The 9,261-nt window shown below is 41.5% G+C and overlaps 2 pseudogenes; both read left to right on the top strand.

Moving 5' to 3' along the window:
- Nucleotides 1-6,466: 6,466 nt before the first annotated feature.
- LOC111767211 (U6 spliceosomal RNA) lies at nucleotides 6,467-6,579 on the top strand (annotated as a pseudogene).
- Nucleotides 6,580-8,111: 1,532 nt separating this feature from the next.
- Nucleotides 8,112-8,812, top strand: LOC101423107 (splicing factor U2AF 35 kDa subunit-like; annotated as a pseudogene).
- The last annotated feature ends 449 nt before the right edge of the window (nucleotides 8,813-9,261 follow it).

The raw sequence follows: 9,261 nt of genomic DNA, 5'->3' as shown, positions 1-9,261 counted from the left end.
AGGATTATCTTCAAGTTTCCAAGAACTCCTGTGTAATCATGTTTTTTCTAGACCTGTTGGAGGTCTCCTTTCCAATGAGAAATATACATATGGTCAACTTCAAATTAAGTTCAACTTGGTTGAAAGCTTCTTAAGAATTGTTACTAATCTTAATATATGGTTGGATCCCCCACATAGTAAGCATTTGTGTAAGATCAGTTTCCCTAGAAACAAGTCCCCATAATAAGGATTTATGAATGAGAGATTTATTAAGGAAATGCCCCCCAGGGAGACTGGTCAGGGGTGAGGGACATAAGAGAGTGGAGGGAAGGAAGCCCAGAGAGGTTTCAGCTTGGTCCCATGGGACCAGGATTGTAATTTGTACCTTAGAGTCTACCCCAACTGGCAGCCGAGTTGCTGGGCTTTCAACTCTCCAAGCATGGAGCCCCTAAGGAACACGCCCAATAAAATTCCCTAGTGTGAATAAGATTTGGGTGGGGCTAAAGAGTTGGAAAAGGATTTGTGAACTTATTTATCACCATCCTCCACATAGATGTTCAACTATGATAAAGAGGGAGCGAACTTTTTAGTTCTTGTTATAAATCAATGGTTCCAAATGCCTAAGCCCTTCCATATTGCTCCTCTTTCTTGAAGTTGGAGAGTTCTCTACAAGGTTAGAATGAGAAAGTTGGACATGTCTGAATTATCCAAGAAAATGCTCCTCCTTACTTTTCAGTTTTTATTTATAAATAAATTTATATAAATTTATACATTTTTATTTAGAAGTTTATTATGTATTTTTATTATACTTTTACTTCTTATTATTGCTTTCTACCACAACAATCCTTCCCTCCATGGTACAAAGCAAACAGAAAAAATAAATAAATAGAATCCTAGCTATGCTGAATGGCTAGGTTTTCTTTAATTCAGATACCTCTTCAACAAACATCTGTTAGGTGCCGCCTGTGTTCCGGGCATTGCGCTAGGTTTTAGAGATACAAAGCAATAAAATATGTAGTTTGTAAAAACGTCAACATTATTGGAAAAATGATAAGGAAAGATTTCTGGAAAGACACATGGGTTTGGAGCAATAAGCAGAAACCATATAAGAAGGCTTCTTGAAATCTATAGTAAATATAATGCCATTTCATTGACCGTATTTCCCAAGGGCTCTATCCTTTTTACATATTATCAGCTTCCCCCTTTGTCTCCAGGGAGTCAGAGGCTGCAATATGCAAACATATTCAGACATATCTCACTCCAGCTCCAAATCAAAATTTCCATGTAAGCCTCCCCTCCGGGGCATGGTTTTTAATAGAGCATAAATGATTATGTTTCTTTAGGTCTATTGTCTGCTTTTCTTGGCCTTTTGCTGAATTCTTTTAGCTTCTGGGCATAAGACACTCACACATCATAGTGAGAAAAGGGTTAGGTTATTTTTTTCCTAATTAGTAATATTTCAGGACTCTCCCCTCTCTTCTAACTTCAGTTATCATGTATAAAGTTTGATTATTGGCAAAGACCTTCTTAAATACCTTAATTGGCCACATTTTGGTGTTCCCGTTTTGATGTGCAAAATAGTACAATCCTTAAAAGGAGTGACAAAACTCTAACAATGCCAAAGCACTCGGAATCTCTACTCGTGTTCAGCCTTGTGGAAATGTAGCTTTTTTCAGGCTGCCCACCTCTCCAGGATTCTAATTCCCTGGCTGACGTAAATGTTAATTGCTTCTTTTGATGGCTTTTCATTTTCTGGTTCAGACTAACACCCACCAGATCTCCCAGGGAGGCCTGAACTGTGGAAAAAGCTAGTGGCACAGCCCAGCGATGTCTCATCACCATTCTCCAGCCCAGAATGGGTTCCCACTTGCCTGCAGGCTTTCAGCTGGAGCACGTGCTTCCCGGGGTGGCCCTGACATGTCAGTGAGCTCAGGTGTGTTTGCACTGAGTTGTCTGTCAGGGTCCCCACACAGAGGAATGGACTCAGCCCCCTGGCTAGGGTTAATTTAGACACCGCTAGAGTGCAAGGGAAGGAAGGATGGAGAAAGCGTCCTTGTAAGAAAGAGGAATATGGTTCAAGTCTATCACCCCCAGCCATGAAGGGCAGTACTATTTCCACACCCTAAAAGAAATAATGAATTACTTAATGCAACTCTGTCAATGACTTACACACTTTTTAAAAAATTTCATGCCAAAATATTTTATGCCGCCACTTAAGAATGTCATTTATAATCAAAACCCCTACGTCTCAGCCTCTGTTCCAGTTTGCTGACCATATGAATCTGAGCAAGTCATTCAACCTCTGCTGTGTAAAATGTAAATGATAAATAAAATGGGACTTGTAATAATAATAGCTGTCCTGTCTTTCTCAAGGAAATTGTGTATGGGTGCCCTTTATAAGTATAAGGCGAAATTAGTCAGGACACTTTCTTTTGCAAGAAATGGAAAACCCAAACTCCAGACATGAATGGATGCTGGAATTCCAACGATTCCATCAGGACCAAGATTCCCTTTCTCTCTCAACTCCGCTTTCCAAAATATTTAATTTTAAGGATTAATCTAAGGATTAATCTAAGAATTCCCGTGGTGGCCGCCTGCAGCTCCTGACACACATCTTCCCAGATTAAAACTTAGCTGAAAAGAGTATGAGCACTCCCCGTAGCTCCCAGAGAAGTTCTGGATTGTATCAACCCATCTCTTAACCAATCACTGTGTCCAGGGAACACGATTTTCTAATTGGCCTACCTGGGTCACAAGGGCCACCCTGGAGGTAGGGGTGAGCCCCCCTGGGACCTTATGCATTGAACACAGGAAAGAAGAGGTTCTTCAAAAGAGGGCCACAGGAATAAATATCCCACATCTTTCTTCTATTTCTTTGCTCCCTTTCATAGCAAAATCTCTCAAAAGAATTGTCTCTTGCTGTACCCACTGTCTCTTACCCACCAGGTGGGCTTCTGTTCTACCATTCCTCAGAGGACACGCCACCAAGGTCATCATCAGCCTCCAAAAGCTGGGTCTCAAGTCTGTCCTCATGGTCCTCTCAACAGATTGACCTCGGGGACAATGCCTCATCCTTAAGCACGGGTCTACCTCACCCCCTTCCTGTCACTCACCGCTCCTTTTCAGCTTCCTTTTGCGTCTTCTCATTTTTCTGCATGACTTCTAAATAATGGAGGGCTGCCAGCACCACCCTTCTCTAGCTTCACTCTTGCCCTAAATGCTTGAGGCTTTAAATACAACTTACATAACAAGGGCTCCCAAATGACAGGCCTCAGCCCTGACCTCGCCTCTGAGATCCAAACTTGTATTTTCTTCTTGTCAATTTTACCTACAAAACATATTCCAGCTCTTCTTACATTACTCCAGGGGATGTTTCCATCTTCGTCCCAGCTACCACAATGGCTCACCTGAACTCCTACTGCAGCCTGCCCATTAGTCACCCTGCTTTCAGCTTGCCAGAATGATTTTTATTAAAAATCGCAATCCAGATTATGTTACTCCCCTGCTTCATACTCTCCACTGGCAATTTAAATCCTAAATCCTTACTATAGATTTCAGAGTTGCCCGCCTCTCTGCTCGAATATCCTGCCATCATTGACACAGACAGGGCAGAGTGATGGGAGGTGTTAGCCTCAGTGCAGGCAATAAGGGGATGCAAGTTAATAGAATATTTTTTAAAAAGAGTGATAAAATCAACTAAACCAATCTATTTTTTTTTTAAACATTTTTTTTTTAAAAGATTTATTTATTTATTTAATTTCCCCCCCTCCCCTGGTTGTCTGTTCTTGGTGTCTATTTGCTGCGTCTTGTTTCTTTGTCCGCTTCTATTTGTCGTCAGCGGCACGGGAAGTGTGGGCGGCGCCATTCCTGGGCAGGCTGCACTTTCTTTCGCGCTGGGCGGCTCTCCTTACAGGGTACACTCCTTGCGCGTGGGAGCCCCACGCAGGGGACACCCTTGCGTGGCACGGCACTCCTTGCGCGCATCAGCGCTGCGCATGGCCAGCTCCACACGGGTCAAGGAGGCCCGGGGTTTGAACCGCGGACCTCCCCTGTGGTAGACGGACGTCCTAACCACTGGGCCAAAGTCCGTTTCCCCCAATCTATTTTTTTAAATCACCATGTGCCATCAATTCTAACAAACTGAGCAGTAAAATATACCTTCCCTGAAAAAAAAAAGGCATTTGTTGGTCTGAGTTCTAAACAATTGCAGCAGTTATATAGAGTTTTGATAATATATAGGTGTGATGGTTAGGCTAATGTGTCAGCATGGCCAGGTAATTGTGCCCAGTTGTTTTGGTCAAGCAAGCACTGGGCTCATTGTAATACAAGGACAAAATATTGGCTTTAGACATCTGTGAGTTTACTGCGTAGACGGCTGATTACATCTACAAACAACCAGGGATTGCCGTCAGCAATAAGTGATGTTTTAGCCAATCAGTTGAATGTCTTAAAAGGAGATGTGATTTCAGCATTCAGACAGAATCCCCCAATTTGTCTTTGGACAGCCAACTTCTCCCAGAAACTGATAAAGGACCTTCATTGGACTTTCATCCGAGCCCCTGGTTTGCAGCCTGCCTGCAGAACCTGGACTTGTGCATCCCCACAGTCACGTGAGAGACTCTGATAAAATCTCATAGTATTTATAGATATCTCCTGTTGATTCTCTTTCCCTAGAGAACCTGACTAATACAATAGGTAAGCTTTAAAAGAGCACATTACTTATCCTTTAATAAATATTGTATTTTATGTGGAAGCTAATTCAGAGATCTCCCAGGTAGACAGTCAGCCTGGGATGGCAGACTCAGCTACACACATTGTGTATCTCAAGGGTGAAATTTGTGAATGGATATCATGAAGATGAAGGCATAGACTTGCTGGGACCATTTCCCCTTAGAGACAGGAAAATAAAAGGGAAGATTCCACTTTCTTGGAATTCTGGAGGATGATAGAGACTGGAGAAAGACTCTGTGAATGGTGAATCGAGGGGGAAAATACCCGCCCCCAAATAAAGCACAATGAAGACTTGCCAGTCCAGACCCCTCTCTCACACTCAGTTCTGCACCATTATGTACTGGGGAAGAGTGTAAACTACAATGTAAACTATAATCCATGCGGTGCGGCAGTGCTCCAAAATGTATTCACCAAATGCAATGAATGTGCCACAATGATGAAAGAGGTTGTTGATGTGGGAGAAGCGCGGGGTGAGGGGTGGGGTATGTAGGAACCTCTTATATTTTTTAATGTAACATTATTTTGTGATCTATGTATCTTAAAAGAAAAAGACAATTTTTAAAAAGAAAAGACACACAGTGGTAGCACTACAGCCAGGGCACTTCCTGCCGTGGTCACAGAGCTCAGAACCTCCCACGGCAGCAACTAAGAGTCCCAGGCACATTCAGGCACAGGACTCAACACCACTAGGACACATGGCAGGGCCTCAGAAACTGTGCACGCTCCCGGCCTAGTCCCTAATTGCCGGTACATCTACACAAAAAAATTGGTGTTATTGAACATGGATCCCCTAACATGGGATAACAAGATGCAGAAAAGCTGCGAGTAAAGGGGACATTGAATTAGATTAATGAAACTACTGTAAGGCAGGGCAGACATGGCACTTAAAGCTGGAGTGAAAAGGTGGCCCAGAGTGTGGGAGAGGAGTTGAGCAAATCATGGATGCTGGGAAGGAAAATTTGTATAAAAACAAAGAGAACAGCCTGGGACTCTGGAGGAGCAGAGGAAAGGAAATCCTCTCCTGGAGGAGAAACAGTTGCTTATAATAGGGGCATCTTAATAGTTACTGCACAAGCCCAAGAAAGAGGCAGGAACAGAAAGACCTGAAAAAATCTGAACTGTTAAATGTGGGCCACTCTAATGATTAGTGTAAAGTGAATGAAGAGTTGAAGAAGAACCTTAACACAAAGCCAATCTATACTAAAACACTAAGCAAGAGGAAGAAACTGATCCAGTACATCAAAATAATCAAATGCTAAGACATCAACAAAAGATCCCAAGCCAAACAAAGAAACAGGAAGAGATGGCTCATTCAAGGGAAAAAAAATAAGACATCAAAGGAAACATCATTAGGAAACAACAAATCTAAGTTGTTCAGTAAATTTCCTAAATCAGTTCAAGGAGCTAATAGAAAATACACGTAGAAAATATGGATATAGAACTAAAGGATTTTAAAAAGGAACATAACAGAACTTATGGGGATGAAAAACTCAATAAAGGAGATTAAAAAGATACTAGAGGGAGTGGATGTGATGCAAGTTGTTGGACACCCGCCTCCCACTATGGAGGTCCCAGATTCAGTTCCCAGTGCCTCCTGAAAGAACAAAACAAACAATGGACAAAACAAATGAGAAAAACAACTCAGGGAACCCAATGTGGCTCAGTGGTTGAGTGCTCCCTTTCTATATATGAGGTCTTGGGTTCATTCCCCCATCCCTGGTACCTCCAAAAAAAAAAAAAAAAGGCACTACAGACTGTTCTTGTTGGGAGCACATAAGCACATATACTAAAATTGGAACAATACAGAGAAGATTAGCAAGGCCTCTGAGCAAGGATGACATGTAAATTCATGAAGCATTCCATATTTTTATACAAAAATTTCCTCTATTAGAAGGTATTAAGAATATGGAGGTACATGGGGGAAATATTAATATAACTAATGTAATATATAGACTACAGTTAGTAATATTATAATTTTTTTTTACAATGGCAAAAGACAGTACTATCAATTCTAAGGGTCAAGAATGGGAGGGAGTGTAAGAGGGTATGGGATTTTTCCCTTTGGAGCAAGGCAAACATTCTGAAATAGACAGCCCAGGACTCTGGAGGAACAGAGGGAAGGAAATCCTCTCCTGGATGGGAAACAGTCACACATACTTGTGATGAAACTGACAGCTAATGAGTGTACACTTCAGATAAATCTATTCAGACACACGGCAGGGGGCCATATAACAGTGGGCCCTGTGGTAAATGATGGACTGTGTTTGGTGGTGCAAATGTAAGAATGTTCTCTCATGAACAATAACCAATATACAATACTAATGCATGGTGTTAATAGTAGGATGGTTTGTGGGAAAAATACACCACATATAAGCTATGGGATATAGATAGCAGTAATATTATAATGATGTTCTTTCATCATTTGTAGCAAATGTGTCACAACAATGTAGGGTGCTGGTGGCAGAGCAATGTATGGGAATCCCGTATGGTATGCATGATTATTTTGTTGACTCACAGCTTCTCAAATTTAAAAGAAATTAAATTAAACTTTAAAAAGGGATATGCAGAGACTGAGCTATCCTTGGAGAGCTCTAGACTAGAGAAAGAGTCTTTTAAAATGGCCAGCTTTATAGATACCTCCAGAAAGGCAAAAAAACTGAAAATGAGGCTAATGGAAAAATTAACTTTGCTTATATAAGAACTAAAGGAAGATTTTTAAAAAATGCATTAGAGGCATTCAATAGCAAATTTGAGCAGACCAAAGAAATAGTGAACTATAAGACAGGACAATTGAAACCATATAGTCAGGAAAGCAGATAGAGAAAAGAATGGAAAACAGCAAGTAGAATCTAAGGAACCTGTGGGATGTCATGAAGCATACCAACATTGCATTATAAGAGTCCCAAAAGGAGAGGGGAAGGAAAAGGGGAAAGGGGAGGCAGAAAGAATATTAGAGGAACCAGTGGCCAAAATTTTTCCAAATCTTTTGAAAGACATGATATATATGTCCAAGATGTACAATGACTCCAAGATAAACCCAAATAGACCTACACTAAGACATATATTAATCAAAATATCTAATGACAGAGATAAAGAGAATTGTAAAAGCAAGAGAAAAGTGATTTGTCACGTACAAGGGATCTGCAGTAAGACTAAGTGCCAATTTCTCATCAGAAACTATGGAGCTAAAAGGCAGTGGTATGAAATATTTAAGATACCAAAAGAGAAAAACTGCCAGTCATAAATTCTATGTCTGGCAAAACTGTCCTTCAAAAATGAGAGAGAGTTTAAGATATCCACAGATAAGCAAAAACGGAGAGAAGTCATTACCAAGTGAACTGCCCTATAACAAATCAATGCTAAGAGTCGGCGGCGTCTACAGGGGCGGCGGCGGGCGGGAAATGGCGGAACACTTGGCGTCCATCTTCGGGGTGGAGAAAGACAAAGTCAACTAACTGCTCATTTTATTTCAAAATCGGACCATGTCATCATAGAGACAGATGCTCTCGGTTGCACAACAAACCGACCTAAATTTAGCCAGACCATTGCCCTCTTGAACATTTACCGTAACCCTCAGAACTCTTCCCAGGCTGCTGTTCGCGCTGTGCCGTCAGCGATGTGGAGATGCAGGAGCACTACGACGAGTTTTTTGAGGAGGTTTTTACAGAAATGGAGAAGAATGGCGAAGCGGAGGAGATGAACGTCTGTGATAATCTTGGAGATCATCTAGCGGGGAATGTTTATGTCAAGATTCGCTGTGAAGAAGATGCAGAAAAGGCTGTGATTGACTTAACCGTTGGTTTAATGGACAGCCATTTCATGCTGAGCTTTCACCTGTGACTGACTTCAGGGAAGCCTGTTGTCGTCAGCATGAAATGGGAGAGTGTACACGAGGTGGCTTCTGTCATTTCATGCACCTGAAGCCCATTTCTAGAGAATTGTGGCGGGAGTTGTACCGGCGACGGCGTTAGAAGCATAGGTCTCGTCCCGGCCTCATGAACGTAGATCTCCATCTAGAGACCGTGGACGCGGCGGCGGCGGCGGGGGACGCGAGCGTGACCGAAGGCGATCGAGAGACCGGGAAAGAGCTGGACGATTCTGAGCCATTTTTACTGTGTGTCTGCTGGGAAGTGTTGTAGTTGATTGACCAAGCCAGTTCATAACGGGAATTTTTAAGAAACAAAACAAAACAAAACCACACAAAGATGGGTTTCTGAATAAAATTTGTAGCGATAACAGTAAAAAAAAAAAAAAAAAAAGGAGAAGAAACAAAACGAATGCTAAAGGGAGTTCTTCAGGTTGAAAAGAAAGAGCAGGATATAGTAGTTGGGAGTAGTGTGAAGATGTGAAGATCTCCAGTAAAGGTACTAAACAGGTAAATGCACAAGGCAATAGTATGGTGACTTCAGTATATAACTCTACTCTCTATTTCCTAACAGATTGAGAATACAATTGAACAAGAAATTGTCATATTCCTTGTAATGGAGATAAAAATAAAAAGAGGTAATGTGTGAAAACAACAATGACAAAAAAAAAAACATAAAGAGAGGA

This window comes from Dasypus novemcinctus, chromosome 8, assembly GCF_030445035.2.
Source record: "Dasypus novemcinctus isolate mDasNov1 chromosome 8, mDasNov1.1.hap2, whole genome shotgun sequence".
NCBI classification, from domain to species: Eukaryota; Metazoa; Chordata; class Mammalia; order Cingulata; family Dasypodidae; genus Dasypus; species Dasypus novemcinctus.
The sequence above is the reverse complement of the archived record's forward strand: the minus strand, read 5'-3'. Positions and strand labels throughout refer to the sequence as shown.